At 37.1% G+C, this 19111-nt stretch overlaps 1 protein-coding gene and 1 long non-coding RNA gene across 2 annotated transcripts in view; both read left to right on the forward strand.

The window, feature by feature from the left end:
* GALC (galactosylceramidase) overlaps window positions 1–19111 on the forward strand; it is a 782116-nt gene that overhangs the window by 59407 nt on the left and 703598 nt on the right. The gene's annotated exons all lie outside the window — the stretch shown is intronic.
* LOC310631913 lies at window positions 6804–14264 on the forward strand. The gene is made up of 3 exons (XR_014490743.1): window positions 6804–6866; window positions 13586–13641; window positions 14171–14264. It is a non-coding gene; the product is annotated as an uncharacterized lncRNA (long non-coding RNA).

Consider the following 19111-nt stretch of genomic DNA (forward strand, 5'->3'; position numbering starts at 1 on the left):
GCATCTTGTGGAAAATGCTGGCTTCCTCGGCTAAGAAACAGAGATGAGCACCTCCCCACCCAGAGTTGGACATGACTGGACAGGGAAAATCTTTACCTTTAAATTGTTACTCTTGGCTTGTATTTCCTCTTTACTGCTGTCTTTATTTGGTAATCCACAATTTCTTTTTAATCTGAATAAGCTTGTTTCACCACTTCATCCTGTAAGTCTTTCAAAGCATTTTCTTTAACAAATTTCCTTTTTGTTTTGTAAATAATGTATTTGTATAAGTAAACATTATTACTGCCATTGCAGCTATAAGTCTCTGTCTTCATTCCTCAGAAGTGTCTTGAAATGACTCAGATTTCACAGCAATATCTATCATTCTTTATAATCCTACGTTTACCCTCCAATTCTAAAACTAGTATCTAATTTTTGAAACCATAAAGGCTCAAATCTTTGTTATTAGTTTGATAGACTAAACAAAATGATATTCTCTTGAAGGTATTAGGTACTAATTTTATTTCCCCCCCAAATCTTTTAGCAAAAATCCTAAGGCTCAAAATTTTTCTCTCCCCCTCCCAAGTCCATTTATATATTTGCTAAACTAAATTCTTATTTAGCCTTTTGCATTTGTTTTTAATTCTTAATTCTTAAGCTTATCATTCATTTTTCTTTTGCTCAAGAATGAAGATAAACTCACCAGGTGGCTTTTCAAACTTTTGAAAATTTCTAATGCCCTTAAAATATTATATATCTATAATAATATATAATATATCCAATGTCTTTAATATATGATATGAGACACATGTAAGAACTTAGCTGTAACTTGCTTACCTCTTGCCTTATAATATTTTTATGCCTCTCTGATAAGGTGAAATAAATTCTTAATGGAAAAAGTCAGAAATATTGCAAGGACCTTGGTACAACTGCTAAGGTTTTCCTTTGTAATGCAGTTCTTACAATATAATTGAACAGTTGTGTTCAATTATATTGTAAGAAGTGCATTACAAAGGAAAACCTTAGCAGTTGTACCGAGGTCCTTGCAATATTCATGGATTCATTGATTTTCATTAAACCACCAATTAATTAATTACTAAATTCTGTAGAAGATTATGAATGTGAGCCCTCCCCTTAAATTTCATTTTTCTCATGCCTTCTTTTTGTGTAAGAGAGCTAAGTAGTTTTACATTATTTATAACCATACTATTTTTCATCCAGTCAGGATGAAATGTTCTGGGACTCTGCTATTTCTTTCAGTTATCACAACTGAGAAATGTCAGTGAAGTAAAGGGCTTATTTTCCAGATAATTTTAAAGAGCTAGGTAGATACAAATGCTAGTCATATCTAACACATTCATCTATTTCTGTTTGTTGATGAATAATGATCTGGATATTTTTTTTTCATTTAGAGAATGAAAATATTCTCTGAATTACCTTTGATTTCAGGAATGTTCAAATACCTCTTGCATAATAATGAAAGAATTACATTATATATTTGGATTAGAGTAAAACAATAGGAAAAAAGTTGTCTCTGGTAAATAACTATATTTTAAATCTACTTTCAAGGTACTGTGGGTAGTGAATTCTCCATCTATGTAATAGAATGTTTATTGCTACATGTTACAACATGCTGTTTTCTTCCCTTCTTAACAGCTTCTAAATTTCAGCTGTAAAAAGTTAAGGAGCAGTATCATTCCAGTGTATTAAGAAAGACTGAAATATTTCAAAAATGTAGTGAGACAGAACTTTAAGCCTCTGTCTAGAAAAAGGTGGTTAAAAAAGATAATCTCTTTCTAACATCAAAATTATCCAGTAGTTAGAATGAATGAAAAATATAAAGATTGCTTTCCAATATTTAAAATAGAAAGTTGACATGGAATGTGGATAGATAGGTACAGACAGTTGTATATATGATTAGATATAGATATGGTTTTAAATATACATTTTACAGCAAGTTGTCACTAGATGGCAGCATTACTTAGGTTAAATGTCCAAATAGCATGTTTAAAAAAATTCTCTCCCTCTCAGGAAAACAATTTAATGTACGGCTACTTTAAGATGTCATTCTCTGTAGTCTTGAAATAAACACAATTTTGAAATGCTAGACTGAAAGAAAGTAACTGAGTGGGCAATAAATGATCACAAATCTATTGGGACTTTCTATCCTAACTTTCTCGTCTCTGTGTATGAGTATGGCTTGAAAAGGAATTTCTCTCTGCTTGCGCATTGCTTATCATTCAGGTAGTTGCTCCTGTCAATAATTCCTTGAAAAACCAGAACACAGTTTGGCAAATTGGGTGGAGAATTGGACATCAACCCCACATTTGTGAACCAACTGTTGCTTCCTCATATCCCAATATTTAATGTTACTTGGAAACTCCATTTTGCAAGATGTACATTAAAAATAAAATAAAATACAGTGGGTAATGAATGGGCAAGATAGTGTTAATTCTAGACAAAGCAAAGATCCTATTGATCAGGCAATATCCTGATGGGACTTGGAATTTTTCCTCTTCTGTTTTGTACTTAGGAATGGACTTGGTCTGAATTGTGCATGTAGTATCTTGTCCCTTCCAAATTTAAAACTTAATCAGAATGCCTTTGTCCATTTCATAATTCTAAAATCATAAATTGAGCACAAAAATGACTCTTTTATAGGAAAACATATTAAACAGGGCTTTTACCGAAGGGGAAATTTGAGGGAAAATACGCTATGTCAAGAATGGATGTGAGAAGAATATCAATTAAGAAAAATGTGAATGAAATTTTCAAAAAGAATTTGTGCAGATTTTTTTGGTTGAATTTTCAAATTGATGTAGAAATCAACTGAAATAAATATGTATTTGAGACAATAACAAAATGGCTGGTTTTGCACATTACAGTAAGCTATTGTTTCATTATGGTTTATTAATTAACTCACAGCAGGTTAGCCTAACATATTGTATTAAGTTGTATACCATATAAAAAGCTATCTGTCTTTGATTAAGACTGTAGTTTGCAACAGCTAGTTGACTCCATTCTAATTCTGAAGTTTCAGGTAGCAAAATATCAGAAACTATGTTTCTCTGCACAATTTCTTTTAACAGTTCCTTTTTGAAGACATGATATGTGTTGGAAGGGACTTTAGAAATTATGAGGACAATTTGGAAATAAACCTCCATTTGGTTATCAATGACAGACACTTGCAGATACAGAACTTTTATTTTGCACATTAGAAAGTACAACATTACTTTTCGACATAATCATCATTCAAATTGAGGCACTTGTCTTAATGTCTTACAGGGTGTGAAATTCCTTTGCAGTAGTCGCTCAGTGCCAAATCTGGGTTATAGGGGTGTTGGTGATCAAAAATATTCCAAAGGAACTGCTTCAAAATTTCTTGGGTGCATCTAGCGGTGTATGGGCAAGCATTATGGTGAACCAACACCACACTGGAAGTGGTGCTATAGAAAATCCTGCCAAATGTGAAGATGCCAAAGGAGTATTGCTAGTGAAGTTCATGGAATGTGGTTCGACCATCAATTCAGAAGTCTACTGTGAAATGTTATGAAAACTCAGACGAGCCATCCTTAACAAGCGTCGGGACATGCTGACTTTCGGTGTGGGGTTGGTTGCTCGCCCACACACTGCTAGACGCACCCAAGAGCTTTTGAAGCAGTTCCATTGGGACGTTTTTGATCACCCACCCATAGCCCAGATTTGTCACCAAGTGACTACTACTAAGGAATTTCAGACCTTGTAAGACGTTATGACAAGTGCCTCAATTTGAATGGCAATTATGTCAAAAAAGAATGTAATGTTGTAGTTTTCTAATGTGTCTAATAAAAGTTCTGCATCTGCGAGTGTCTGTCATTGATAACCAAATGGAGGTTTATTTCCGAATTGCCCTCATAGATAGTCCAATCTCCTGGCCAAATGCAAATCCACTATAACACTCCCTTCCCAGACATCTGTTGAAGCAATTCCAGCAAAAGAGAATTGATCACCTCCCAAAGTTATATTGTCTATTGTTGAACAGGAGGCTATTGTTCTGCAGGCTTCTGAGCATTCCTGAGAGAAGAAAAAATAATTACCGAGCAGGTTTATAAAGAAAGGAATATCAAAGGTGTTTTTCCAAAAAGCAATTTGGCTTTCTTGTTTTTTTCCCCCTTGGAAACATTTTGATTCTTATCCAAGAAGTTTGATCATTTCAGCTTCTTGGATGAGAAGCGAAACATTTTCAAAGGAAAAAAAAAGCCAAGAAAGTTCAATTGCCTTTTGGAAAAACACCCTTGGGACACACACCCATGACCTGGATGACTGAGAATTTCCAAAGGCAAAGAAAAGAATACTGTCAGGAAATCCATTATAAAAACAGGCAAAGCCTAGCACCTAGCTAGCTACATCCTATGTGGAGAAGAGTCCAAGAGCTGTCTTGCTGTGTACCTGGAAAAAAAAAAGAAAGGTAAAAGAAGTGGCCTTGGATTAATAACATGACAGGCAAAGAGCAAGCATCCTTTTCCATAAGATCAAGTGTGGATAAAGAGGATGGAAAGGAATTAATTTGAGAATGTGCTTCCTTGTTAATGATATGAACTTTTTGCTTGCTAACCAAAAGATGGAGTCTAAGTAGGCTTTATTGGTTAGATCCTGGGTTCTCATTGTATAATAGATTTCCTGTTGACTGTCTTAATCTTTGTGGTCCTTTGGGAAAGTGAACAACAAATTCCTTGTAATACTTTTGTACTGTTCAGTAGGGAAGGCTTAGACAGCTCAAAGTCTACGAATAGACATTATTTTAACAGGCATGTTATTTAATCATCTTTGAACTGAATAAAATGCAGGAGCAGTTTTTCGTTTGTAAAGCTTTCTAGATTAGGCAGCAACTGAAGAAATTTCAAGGATATTTTAATTGTTCCAGTTGTATTTTGAAATGTTGCATGTTGTACTTTGAGACAGAAGCACAAAAGCAGTATTATATTTTAAAAGAAATGGAAGAAGATGGGCTGAAAGGGAGAAGAGGTAACATTATGCTGCCATTTTAGAGACCATCAAATGTTTGAGAAAATGCTTTAAAAAGATTTATTTTTATTTCCTCCAAACTAATCCGGAATACAATAAATATTTTATTTTTCTAGCTGGTGAATATTATTCCAGCAAAAAGATATTATAAAGCTATGGTTATGCCCAAACTTCTATTTCAAATGTGAATCCGTTTTGGTACTTATCCCAGAGGTGGGATTCAGCCAGTTCACACCACTTCGGCAGAACCGGTAACTAATTTTTTGTTGGATTTCTGGAAGTGGCATCCACACAGAGAACATATTTGAATTCCACCACTGACTTACCCCTACTAGATCTCTGAAAGATATATCAGAAACAATTACTGTGTCCTTTCCTTAATTTATTCAGGACTGATTTTAAAAAAATAATCCTAAGGCTGTTATAAGAGATGTATAAAAGTAGTCTGCCCTTTCATTCCCTGTGAACTTCAAGTAAATCTACTTTTTTCTCCTATCGTGAAAAATCAGAAGTTGTGTTACTAATTATTAAAGGATGAAGATATCATCTTCCTTTAAAATCAAGCCTTTATTTCCAAGATTCTTAAAAAAGAATTAATCTGGTATTGGTTATAAAGATATTAAAGATGAAATAGTCTAAATATGGTATGTCTTGAATTTATAAACATGTGAATATAAATATTCTAATAACTGTATTAAAATATTCTAAAAACTAAATTAAAAATAAATAAAACTACTTTATCCACCAGAAATAATTTTTTTAAGAAAAGGAGAAGTTAAAATTAGGCTAAAGTGGGAAAAAAAATTATGTGATACTCACTTTCTATTTTATTATTCCTTTAGCATCTGATGGCCACAGAAGTTCTGGCAGTGATGTGGTCATGTTACTAGGAAGTTTGGCTGATTTTTGTTCCCCCATTTTTGCATTTTTTTTTCCAGGGGTTGGGGAGGTAAGTTGCAAACATCTTGCATGTATATTGTCCCTTCCTTTTTTTGCTTTAAAACACAAGTATAATGATGCAATTTGAGAATTCCTGGGGGAGTGCAAACGAAGTGGGGAATATGGAATTAATTGGCTATGGACTGCCTGGCTTGGGCTAATGTATGGCAAAGGTGTCCTCATGATGAAGACAATTCAACAGCAGTTATCATTGTCAAAGTGCTTTGAAATACCGTCTTTGAGTAAAGTATGCATTTACAAAAGAGGTTTTTCATTTTTACAAGAGAAATGTCTTCTACTATTTGAGGCTTCATCTATCACATAAATTGCTAACTTATTCATTAAAAACAAAGTTAGATTTCACTTTTCCTCTCTTGTTAATGAATTTCTCACTAAAAATCATTTGCAAAGGCCACTGCTTCACTGCAGTCACTGCCCAAGAAATGCTTGAGAATTGACATCTTAATAAGCCTCTGAAGCCTTCAAAGAAATGGCCTGAAGGTCACCTTGTTCTCAATTTTCTTCTTCATTATCTAAAAGTCTGATTTCTTAGAAGCCAAAAAGATTCCAATCTGCTATTTTTTATAGAACACATGGATGCTCATATTCATACTTGTCCGTCATTACTTCACTTGATAGCCATATATATTATTAGTTCTGCTTAGTTAAAAGCTGGCTGTGGATCATCAACATCATCACTGGAAAGGCACAGTGTGGCTTTTGGTCATAACAGAATACTGTAGATTTGATACTTTCTGTGAGGCAAGTTCAGAAGTGCATTAAGCAAAACACTTTACTCTGTCTTTTTTACCTGACAAAGGCATTTGACACTATAAACATGGAGGTTCTCTGGATCGTTCTGAGACATTATGGATGCTTGAGGAAATTCATGAAGTCGATTCAGATCCTCAGTGATGGAATGGCATGACATATCCCTTACAGTGGTAATATCCCAGCAAAAATTAAAATATGGTTTTGAACAAGAATAAAATAATGTAGCATATAATTTTAACACTGCCTGTTTACTTTTTTTTGTTAATTGCCAGCTTGGATAAGCGCTCCCAATCCAATTCTGTTTCTCCTCTCCTCTCCTCTCCTCTCCTCTCCTCTCCTCTCCTCTCCTCTCCTCTCCTCTCCTCTCCTCTCCTCTCCTCTGTCCTTCCCTCACCTCCCCTCTCCTACCCTTCCCAGGTAGTCCTCAATGTACCACCACAATTGAACCCAAAATGTATATTGCTAAGTGAGACATTTCAGTGAATTTCCCCCCATTTTACAACCTTTCTTGCCACAATTGTTAAGTGAATCACTGCAGTTGTTAAGTTGGTAACATGGTTGTTAAATGAATCTGGCTTCCTCATTGACTTTTCCTGTCAGAAGGTTGCAAAAGGTGATCACATGATCCTGGCACACTACAACCATCATAGTCAGTTGCCAAGTGTCTGAATTTTGATCACATGACCATTGGGAGGCTGCAATGGTTGTAAGTGTGAAAACCGGTCCTAAGTCACTTTTTTCAGTGCCATTGTAACTTTGAATGGTCACTAAACAAACTGTTTTAAGTCAAGGACTACCTGTAGTGTTTTACTGTTTTTATGATAACTAATACATTTTATCCAGCAAAGAAATCAAGTTTAAATAAAATTATCTTATTTACACTGTGGGACTTGTCTTCAATCTTTGTGATTTTCATAGACAAGCTTTGATTTTTTTTATCTGTGTTCTGCTTTTTTTATATAGACATGACAGTTTGTTCTTGAAGTAAAATCATAATTTCAATATTTTTAAAAAAATATTTTTTCAACAGCAAGAATGGGAAAATTTGTAGATATGTTGTATATTGTAACACATCTAGGTGCTTTGGGATGAAATGAATTACCTGAATTAATTCAATCTGTTTGGAGTTGGGGTGGAATTTGTCTTGGTTGCCTTGGTAACCTACGTATCAGGATGAAAGCATGAAATGTGAACCTGGATATCTCAGCAGCATTTAATATGCTTCTGCATGGATTTTGCATTACTTTAGAATGATAATTTCAAGAACTGGTTCTTGTAGAAATTATCCCATAATATTCTGTTGCTTCTTATAGCTTGTAATAGCTCCAGAAAACTGTTAAAATGGTGTGTGTGTGTGTGTGCGTGTGCGTGTGTGTGAAGTAATGTCACATTATATATTTTATGAAAATCTTACTAAGCTCAGAGAGCACCAAGGACTCCACAGTTTAACCCTGGGCTATTTATATTCTCTTTTATTGAAAATCCTACTAGTTTAGTCAGACCAAAATTGTCATGTTTTAATTTCATGTCAGATCTCTCATACTACTCAGTAGGATACCATGATTAGTAAAATCAAAACTTTAAACAACCTAGTTTTACTCTCTTTGTTGATTCCCAAAGATCACCACCAGGCTCACCAGTACAGTTTCAACCCTTATGCCTGGGAGCAGTTTAAAATGGTCAAGATAATCTGTTTTTTGCCTGAATTTGAACACTCATTTACCATACCCCAAATAGGTTATAGATTAGGTTATAATTGTCCATTGAAACATCGAGGGGAAGTTTCTTAAGAAGTCTTTGCAGTAGTGGTGAATATCTATAGCTCAGGTATAGGATGAGGGTTAAGGTTTGTTCTCTGAGCTTGTGGTTGGTTTCCGAACATTTTGTTACCAGGCTAAATAACATCTTTGTGGAGTTTAGGGGATGTTGGTGTTCTGTTTATAAGGGCTTCAGGTGCGGGTGGCTTGTGAAGGGTCAGGTATGAGTCATCAGCAGTGGTTTTTTTTGAAAAAAAAAGGTGCTGGGACTTACACATGTCATACAACTCGCCTTGCCTACCCTACAAGGTTCCATTCAAAAAAGGTGCCGGAACTCCGTTGTGAGGGTTCTATGACAAAAAATGCCCTGGTCATCAGTAGGAGGATTGAGCTAGGGAGGTTACATCAGGTCAGGGTCATTGGGAGATGAACTGATGGTGGGAGGGGGAGGGGGGCTTGTGTGGGCTGGTTGAGGGCTGGTGCTGCCTCTGGTTGGCTGTGTGGTTGATTTGGATTCTGAGGTGTTCATAGGCTGGTTGTAGGTCAATGTGTCTGCTGATGGGATTGCTTGTGGAGTGCCAGGTTTCAATGAACTTGCAAGCATGATGGGTGGTAGTGTGGCCGATGATTTTAGTGTTGCTCCAATCGAACTGGTATTGTTTGGTGTCAGTATGAGTAGAGATTAAGGATTTGAGATCATAGCATTTGACTGCCAGCTAGTTTTCATGGATCCTGGTTTTCAATTGAAGTGATGTTTGTCCCACATAGAATTGGTTGCAATCATTACAGTTTATTTTGTAGATTATATTGTTTCTGTCATCCTTCTGTATCTTATCTTTAGTTCTGTGGCAGTGGGTTTGTGGGCTGTTGTTATTCCTAGGGGTTGGTGAATTCTGGATGTCATTTCTGACATTCCTTTTGTGTAGGGTAGGGTTAGTTTTTGTGTGGTGGTTGGCTATGTGGTGTGTTGTGGTTTGGATGCTGTGTGGTGGAATATGAAGTTTGTTTGGATAGCCATTACGAAGAAATACATCAAGTTGCTGTTTCTCTTCTGCTTTTCTTAGTGTTGTGGTGCTGCAGTGTGTCTTGGCCCTTCTGAAGAGGGTCTGAACACAGCTCCTTTTGTATGTGGTGGGGTGGTTGCTTGTGAAGCTGAGGATCTGGTCCATGTGCATGGATTTGCAGTAAATGCAGGTTTCCAGTTCTCCACTGTCCAGTCTCCTTATGTTGATGTCAAGGAATGGGAGCCTGTTGTCTGTTTCGTCTTCACATGTAAACTTGATCCCAGGGAATATGTTATTAAGTAGGCAGTGTGTTTCTTCAATTTGGGAGCATTTGATGATGATGAAGTTGTCATCAACATCACATGTCCCAGAATTTTGGTTGGATGGTGGGTAGAGCTATGGATGCAAGTCACTGCATGACTGCTTCTGCTATTAGGCCTGATATGGGTGATCCCATTGGGGTACCTTATACTTGCTTGTACATTTTCCCTTTGAACTTGAAGTATGTGTTGAGGAATAGATCCAGGAGTTTCATGATGGTTTCTGTGGGCATGGAGTGTTCTGTAGTGGCATCATCCTTGTGGGTATGGTGTTTAGTGAGTAGGTGGTGAATGGTTTGTTTCGCCAGGTCGATGTCAGTCGAGGTGAAGAGGGCGGTGATGTTGAAGGAGACCATAATTTCTTCCTTGTTGATCTTGGTGTGTTTGATCCATTGGAGAAATTGTTCTGGGGAGTTTAATGAGCGGGTTGAGTCATTGACCAGGTGTCCAAGTTTCCTCTGCAGGGTTTTTGCTAGTTTGTATGTAGGTGTTCCTGATAGCGACACAATTGAGCGTAAGGGAATCCCATTCTTGTGTATTTTGGGGAGTCCATAGAACCTGGGTGTGGAGGAATCTTGTAGTTGCATGTGCTTTCTCTCTAGTGCTGTTAGCTATTTTTATTTTTTTTTCATTTTTCTTAGGGTATCTTTTGTTCTCTAGCTGTTTTGTAGGGTCACTGTGGATTATTAGGTAGGTGTTGGTGCCATTGAGATGGTTTTCAGCTTTGCGGATGTAGTCAGCTTTGTCCATTACTACCACCAGTCTGCCTTTGTCTGCCGGTAGGATGACAATCCTTTCACCTTGTTTCAGTGTCTTTAGTGCTCTCTTCTCCCTTTGGCTGAGTTTTTCATTTTATCTGTTACGTTGCACGTTGTGGATGATTCTTTGTCTGATGTCTTCTTGTGTTTTTTGGTCCAGGTGGTATTAAAGAAGTCTTTAAACTTCTTTAAACTTAGCACCTTAAGGAAGAATTCTGCCCTTCTTCAAAGTAAGGGTGAGTCCCAGAGTGGATTCAGTCATTCAGCCAATGACTGGATGCAAAGTTTCAAAGAGATCTGGCTTGAGGTGCTTCTGAATTGGCAGTGAGGACTCTGCTTCAAAGACCAGTGGATAGCAGTATAAATGGTAGAGGAGCTGGGAGTATGTATAGCAGGGGTGTCAAACTCAATTTCATTGAGGGCCGCATCAGCATTGTGGTTGCCCTCAGGGGGCCGGATGGGTATGGCCTGGGTGGGCATGGCCTACTGCGTGGGTGTGGCTAGAGTGCGTATGGCCTACTGGGTGGGTGTGGCCAGCTCTACATCATTCACATCAAGGGTGCCTATGGGGGCCTGGGCAGGAGTGGGACAGATCTGAGGGTCTCTGGCAGAAGGAGGGTCTCTAGGCCAGGGCCAAGGCAGCAGGGGCTGTTCCCTCACTGTTTCCAGGATGGCTTCGCGGGCCACATGAAACCACTTTGCGGGCCAGATCCAGCCCCCGGGCCTTGTGTTTGACATGTCTGATGTATAGAATCCCTGAGAAAAGTTTTACTGGTGTAGCCTTTCCTTTGTTCTACTAAATGTTCCTATGGGTCTGGAATAATAGGAAAAAAGCCTTATCCATAATTTGTCAGAAGAATCCATGTGCTAAACAACAAACAGAAGAGCTAGCGGGTTTTCTGTAGCTCCCTCCCCACATTTAAAAGAAGCTACCGTACCTATGTGATGCAAATTTTCTCTGTTCAGCACCAGGCTTTCCTACTCACCTCCGTCCATCCATCCGTCCCTCTATCCATCCCACAAAACAAGTGGAAGGAATGTTTTAGTGCTGCATTTTGCACCTGAACAAATTAATAAAATAAAACATCTCGAGGGTATTTTGAAAGTCTCTGAGAATACTTTATTAAAAGCAATATACCAAGTATTGTGATAGAAATGATTTAATTGCAACAGTTCAATGAGTTGTCTTCTTCCTTCTTTGAAAGGCCTTCCCTATATTAGTAACTTTGAAACAAAGAACTAGATTTAATATTTCACAGCAAATTAATTTAGCACAAATATTGTGGAAAAGTTTGCTGAAATGAGTTTTGGTTTAAGTCTACTTTTTATAGGTTTTGCAATAAGGAAAGTTTTAAAGTCATTTGATTTGATAATACCACCTCTTCTTCCCCGTTGCAATTGGGTTTATAAATATCTATTCAAGGAAGAAGCCATATTCAGGCTTATTAAAATGGCAAATTACTCATAGGTCATTACACCATATCCAAAAGGTTGGTGAAGATATAAAACATTCACAAGAATGGAAGCCAATGAGAAGAGCAAAATTTCAAATGCAATATGATTTCTGTAGATAGTTGTAATAGATGAATTAACAGCTTTGATATATCTGCTGCAATGTGATATACGTACCTGCTTATTTATTTCAATATTTTTTTCCAAATCCCACTGACAACAAAAACTTCTAATAATCATATCATCACTGATAGTTACATATATAAGATTTAATTTTACAATAATAGACTTGTTTCCACAAGACAGAACAAATCCAATATTTGCCAAGTATACTGTTATTATTTATAACTTCCATAACCTTTTCCCATCATACCTACAATAAATGTACTTCACTTCTAATTACATAATTGATTCTTTTCATGCCACAGGAAAGTTGGCTGATGATATTCTTATTTTACAGATAGAAACTAAGAATGTTTATACATAATTATAAAACTGATCTGGACCTGTGATTCAGTGATATGAATATCTTCCTATTGATTGATGATATGGCATTGGTTTTCAGTAGTGGAGGAAAGGAGATTATATTTCCACATATTTTTTTTTAGAGAACACATCCTTCGGGAAGAGGCATTGTATTTTATGCCATCGCTTATAATGATGCTTCCCGAAATATATGAAATGGATATATTTTTTCTTTAGAGCAATTATATTAATGTAGGGTTGGTTTTTTTTTGCAGTTTGGTATATTGTAACTTGATTAGTGAGCAGTTCAGTCAAATACATATATTGTATATTTACTTAAAATTAAGTAATCAGTGGAATTTATTTCTAGGCGATTGTCTTAAATTGTAACTTCAATACAGCCTGGGAGAACCCTAATTTTAATTTAATCTAAAAGCTTTTTTAATTGAGAACAAGTGGACATTTACGTATCGACAAATACTATCATCTGAATAAACAGATTATGCCTCCAGCTATTTTAGTTTATCTGTAGTTAAGGAATAAAAGACAAATATTTAGGTCAGGAAAAAGTGTTGTTTTTCCTAAGGATATAAAAACAGATCAAATTCAGCTCTGAATGGAATCTAGAATCAGACATGCATTAGGCAGTACCAAACTGGATCAGAATGGGCAATTTTGCTCTTATTATTTCAAATCTATAGAGCCTCATGAATGAAAATTCTGAAAATTCTATGCCAGGAAGGGAATTCTGGCTAGCAGGCAGAATATTTGGAGTGTAGTAATACAAATACTTCTACAAAATTAGAAAGGCAATTAGAAAGTCTGAGTAAATTATTTGGTCTTAAATACTAGCTCTGATTGCAATTCAGTGTGCACATAATCATGATGAATTAATAGGATTTGGTTTCAAATGCACATATTTAAATAAATACTCCAATAATCTGCTCTGAAAAAAATTGAGAAGTTTCCATGTTTTATTACCTGTACTTTATTACCTGTACATTTGAAGGCCTGTCCAATATATACGTACAGGTTCTCAGAAGCAGAAATTTCTCAGCAGAAATACTTTCTTTTATGTTTTTTTTATGGTTTTCATGGAACATGTGTGATATTTCTTGACTTTTTAATTTTAGTTTTCAGAAGAAGAAAACTCACATCTATTCATGGCTATGTCCATAACTCTCTGAAGGTAAGGATTCATTTATAGAATTGAGCCCCTCTCCTTCACAATTCTGTTGTCCACTAGCAAAGTTACTGCTATGGATGCAATGAATGTCTTCTATTTTTTTTCCATCTTAGAATAAAAGGCTGTTAGGGTGTGATATATTATATATTATATTATAGATTATTTTCTGTTGTGTTTTCTGTTACATTTTATTTTATGCTATGTGTTTTGTATTATGTTAAGTTGTGTTATATGTTATTATAATAATTTATGGTAGAAGATTACACAGTTTAGTAGAAATGACCATTTCTACTATACAAGTGAATATGGAATACTTTTCTGTAGGGCTGGTGATGATGATGATGATGATGCCACATGAATTGTTATCAATGAAATGATGTAAGTTGCATAATTTATGTCCTTTGCACAATTACATAAAGTGGGCAAGAACATTTCCCCCTTAGATGCCCATGTGTTTTTTGTATTGTTCATATTAACCTGCTTCATATGTTTGACATTTCTGCCTCATTATTTCTCTGTTTCCTCTCTACAGACAGGTGACATGGCAGGATATCCTTTTGGCTTTTGATCCTCCTCCCATCTGAAATCACTCAGGGAAGTGTTTGGATTACTGCATATCTTTTTTCCCCTCTTGTATCCTTTCTTGTCAGAAAAACTGCCTGAAAGTCATATAAGACTGGATTTCCAAGAGTAGATTCATTATTATTTTCAGAGCCAGATTATCAGAAGGTCAGCATTCCTATTGATTCCTTAGGGGAGAGTCTTAAATATTTTAGCTAACTGTAATGTCAGCCTCTTCTCCAAAATGCTGAATTGTAGAACTCCACCACTCCAGCAGATGGGGAAAAGATCTTTGGGAAAGCAGGAATGTGCAAATAAACTAAAATGCTGAAAGTGAGTTTAGGAGATGGAATACCCATAATGGAAGAAGGAAACAGGTCAGGTAATGCTCAGCCTTTCAATTACTTTAGAGATGTAAGGTGCTGAATATTGCTCATTAACTAAAGGTTGTAAAAAAGCACATTTGCTGTGTCATTATTCTTTTGAACATTCATCTGACAGGCTTCTAAAAGGTTTATCAGAACTTGTTCTGATTCATTGGAAAATCCAATCCCTCTTTTGCACTGGAGCATTTTCTGCCTATCTCTAAGGTGAGAGTGAGTCAGATTTTTGCTTTTGTGTCCTACTTCAATCTGGCTTGAAAGATTCTTCCAAATTATTAGCATGAAGGCTACTTGTATACAGCTTTATATAGCTGCTTTGCTCCTGCTTCTTCCATTGCAGCCTTTCTGTATTTTTCTGGAAGTATACAGTATCTGAAGTAGAAACCCAAATGCATTGAACTAAATATTTAATTTATTTACTTATTTAATTAAATTTTTATACCACCCTATTCCCGAAGGACTCAGGGCGGTTTACAGGGCAGCATAAAATACAATATAAAAATAGTATAAAATTAAAATAGATTAAATTAATTAAGCCCAACAATTAAAACAATATTAAAAGCTAAAACCCCTTCAGTCCAGGCCTGATAGATAAAAAAACCAGGTTTTCAGGTCCTGGTGAAATGAACGCAGATCGGGGGTGGTCCGAAGTTGCACCGGTAAATCATTCCAAAGGGCAGGCGCACCCACAGAGAATGCCCTCCCCCTGGGGATCACCCGCCGGCACTCCTTAACCGCCGGCACCCTGAGAAGGCCCTCTCTGTGGGGAGCGCACAGGACGATGGGAAGTTGATGCTGGCAGCAGGTGTTCCCTTAGATAATCCAGACCCAAGCCATTTAGAGCTTTATAGGTCATTACCAGCACCTTGAATCTCACCCGGAGGGCAACCGGAAGCCAATGCAGCTCACGGAGAAGAGGTGTTACACGGGAGTATCGGGAAACTCCCATAACAACTTGCACGGCTGCATTCTGCACCAGTTGAAGCCTCTGCGTGGTCCTCAAGGGCAGCCCCTTGTAGAGAGCATTGCAGTAGTCTAGCCGGGAGGTCATGAGCGCATGGGTGACTGTGCGTAGGGCATCTCGGTCCAGATAGGGCCGCAACTGGCACACCAGACGAAGCTGGGCAAAAGCCCCCCTGGTCACGGCTCCTATATGGTCTTCAAAATTGAGCCGTGAATCCAAGAGGATGCCCAGGTTGCGAGCCCTATCAATGGGGGGTAACACCTCACCTCCCATCATTAATGATGGAACAACCTGGTTAACCCGAGATGCCGTTATGCACAGCCACTCAGTCTTGGCAGGATTGAGACGAAGCCTGTTTCTCCCCATCCAAACTGGACCGCCTCCAGGCAACGGGACATCACGTCGAGTGCATCACTGGGTTGGTTCGTGGTGGAAAGAAAAAGTTGGGTATCATCAGCATACTGATGATACCCCACCCCGAATCCACGAATGAGCTCGCCCAGCAGTTTCATGTAGATGTTGAACAGGAGGGGAGAGAGGACCGACCACTGAGGGACTCCACAAACGAGAGATCTCGGGGCGGACCTCTGCCCCCCTGTCAACACCGACTGCGAGCGGCCCAGGAGGTAGGAGGAGAACCACTGCAAAACAGTGCCTCCCACTCCCAACCCCCTGAGACACCGCAGTAGGATACCATGGTCGATGGTATTGAAAGCCGCTGAGAGATCTAAAAGGACTAGGACAGAGGAACATCCCATGTCCCGAGCCCGCCAGAGATCATTCACCAGTTCGACCAATGCCGTCTCCGTGCTGTACCCAGGTCTGAAATCCAATTGGTACGGGTCAAGATAATCAGTTTCCTCCAGGAATAGAGGAAGCTGATGCGCCACCACACTCTCAACAACCTTCACCAAAAAGCGAAGGTTGGAGACCAGACGGTAGTTATTTAAAACAGCTGGGTCCAGGGCAGGCTTCTTGAGGAGGGGTCTCACCACCGCCTCCTTCAAGGCGGCAGGGAAGATACCCTCCTTCAAGGAAGCAGATATTACTGCCTGGAACCAGCCTCGTGTCTCCTCCCGAGCCGCATAAACCAGCCAGGAGGGGCACGGGTCCAGTAAACAAGTGGTGGAGCTCAGCCTTCTCATGATCCTGTCCACGTCATCGGGGGAAACAGGATCGAACTCAGTCCAGATAACATGCTCAAGACCACTTGATTCCTCCATGCCTGACTTGACCAGTCAGAGTCCAAACCAGTCCGGATCTGAGCGATTTTGTCCACCAGATGTCCACCAGTCACTTTCATTTAATTTATGTTCTGTTGTCTTATTTGTTCATCCTTTGTTGTAATTTTTTGAGTGTTATTCAGTTGTAGAGTTAAGTTAGAGATATGTTCATTTATATTTTCAAGCTTATTTATAATCTCATCATGTTTTGAAACAATTATCATTTGACTATTTTGCAGCATTTTGTGTATATTTTCTCCTGGGATGTATTTGTTTTGTCTTGAGTCACTGGTCCTGCAGATCTTTGAAATTCCAAACTGGAATTCAGGAGAAGATGTTGAGTATAGTTTTCTATCACTTTTAGATAGGTATATAACATCCATTTTATCTCTCCCCTTTAAGTAATTTTTCATCGGTGTCATAGTCTTTTAATTGGCTTTATCAAGCCAGCCCATCTTAAGTTCCAAACAACCAAGTTTTACATAGTTCTTATCTTTATATAATAGTTTTATAGTCCAATACATTTCCAGTTGTCCTGGCACCACTAAAAATAATATTTTATAAAAGTTATTCTTTTCAGGGTTCTTGTAATTATCAACAAGTCAGGATTCAATCCAAAATATTTAATCATCTAAAAGTTTTCTAGTAATTTCTACTTTAGTAGATTAGCCAAAGGCCAAGATTTTTTTCTCTGCAAACAGTTCTTAAGTTTAAACATGGAGTTCAGTATGCATGTTCAGAAGGCCAGCAGTTTGTAAACAAATATGTTTCACCTCCACTAGGTGTTACTGTTCATTTTCCAACTTTTCTTTTTTTAAAAAAACATAGTTTTATATATATATATATATATATATATATATATATATATATATATATATATATACGCATACACACACACACACATATATATATTTGCTTACTTAAATATTTACTTATTTTTTACCTATTTCTTGTCAGCGATGTTGAACTACAGTCTGTTTTTACAGTTTTCTATGTGATTTATTTATTTATTTAAAATATTAAATCTACATGCTGCCCTTTTTGCTATCAATTTTCCAAGTGATAATGTGTGCTGTGTTGAAATTTGCATCAGGATATCTACAAAGCTTGAATCAGAGTGTTCTTGAGCTCATGCATTCCACTTAACCAAATGAATTTTTCTGTATGGTGTTCCTCAATAGCAGCATTTTTCAAAGTTGGCATTTCAAGATGTGTAAATGTCAGCTCCCAGAATTCCCAGCCAGCACTCTGGGAAATTCTGGGAGTTGAAGTCCATATATCTTAAAGTTGCCAAGTTTGACAAATGGTGCTCTATAGCAAAGAAGAAACAATCTGATATGCAGATTCAGGTATAAATTTTCCACAAACCAAGAAATTAACCTGGTTTTAATTCTTAAATGTCTTGGCTTGCTGTGCCCATTACAGATATACATTCAGTCTTAATTGTTCCACTTTTACTCTCATGGGAAGCACAGTAAATTTTAATGGTTGTGTCTGAACATTAAGAAGCAAAGTAGTAGCTGTAGGGGTGGAAAAACATTAAAAATGTTACATTAGCAATGGTATAGTAATATTCTCAAACTGTTCTTCAGGATTTACAGTGAATTTAAGGATATAATTGTCCTGAACAATTCTTAAAGTGGTCTTATAATCTCATCATATTCCATCTCCAGGACAGTTCTTTAGGCTTTTCTCATCTTACTCATCCATTTTGAGACTTTCAGTCTTGTGAAAATGATGCTCTCCCACTTTAATTATAGTGCTGGTTAAGAATGCATTCGGTTGTTTTCACCCTGTTACTAGTTCACACACTGCTTGTTTATAGCTTTCTGAAAACTCATTTTTAATAAGGTCAGATTTGCAATTTAAATTAATGTTAATATTTCTTGCAAACTCCAGAACAGTTTGTTTAGGGAATGGCATGTAGATTCTATCAGAAATTTATGGGGTTTAGGTTTTTTTTTTTAAAAAAAACAAAACCCCACACTTTATTTCTTTTGTTTTCCAAAAAAATATATCATAGGACATAAACAGCTGTGCCTTTTCCTTTTTCCATTAAAAACCAAAACCAAACCCAGAACAACAGAAAAGAAACAATTAAGCATTAAATTCAGATTCTGAGTTGACAAAATAATTCTTAGTGACCCATCTCTTTATGCAAATTAAGCATCTTTCTCTGTTGCAAGTAGTCTGCACTTAGGACATGATGATGAATTTTTGAAATAAATCAACAGATGTTTTGTATTTCTATTAATGTTATTTTGGCCATTGCATGTGCTTCCTTTTGTTCATGGGAACCAACATTCAAACATTAAATATTAAGTATTCAAACTATTTTAGCG

Source organism: Vipera ursinii (assembly GCF_947247035.1).
Source record: "Vipera ursinii genome assembly, chromosome: 1".
Lineage (NCBI taxonomy): Eukaryota > Metazoa > Chordata > Lepidosauria > Squamata > Viperidae > Vipera > Vipera ursinii.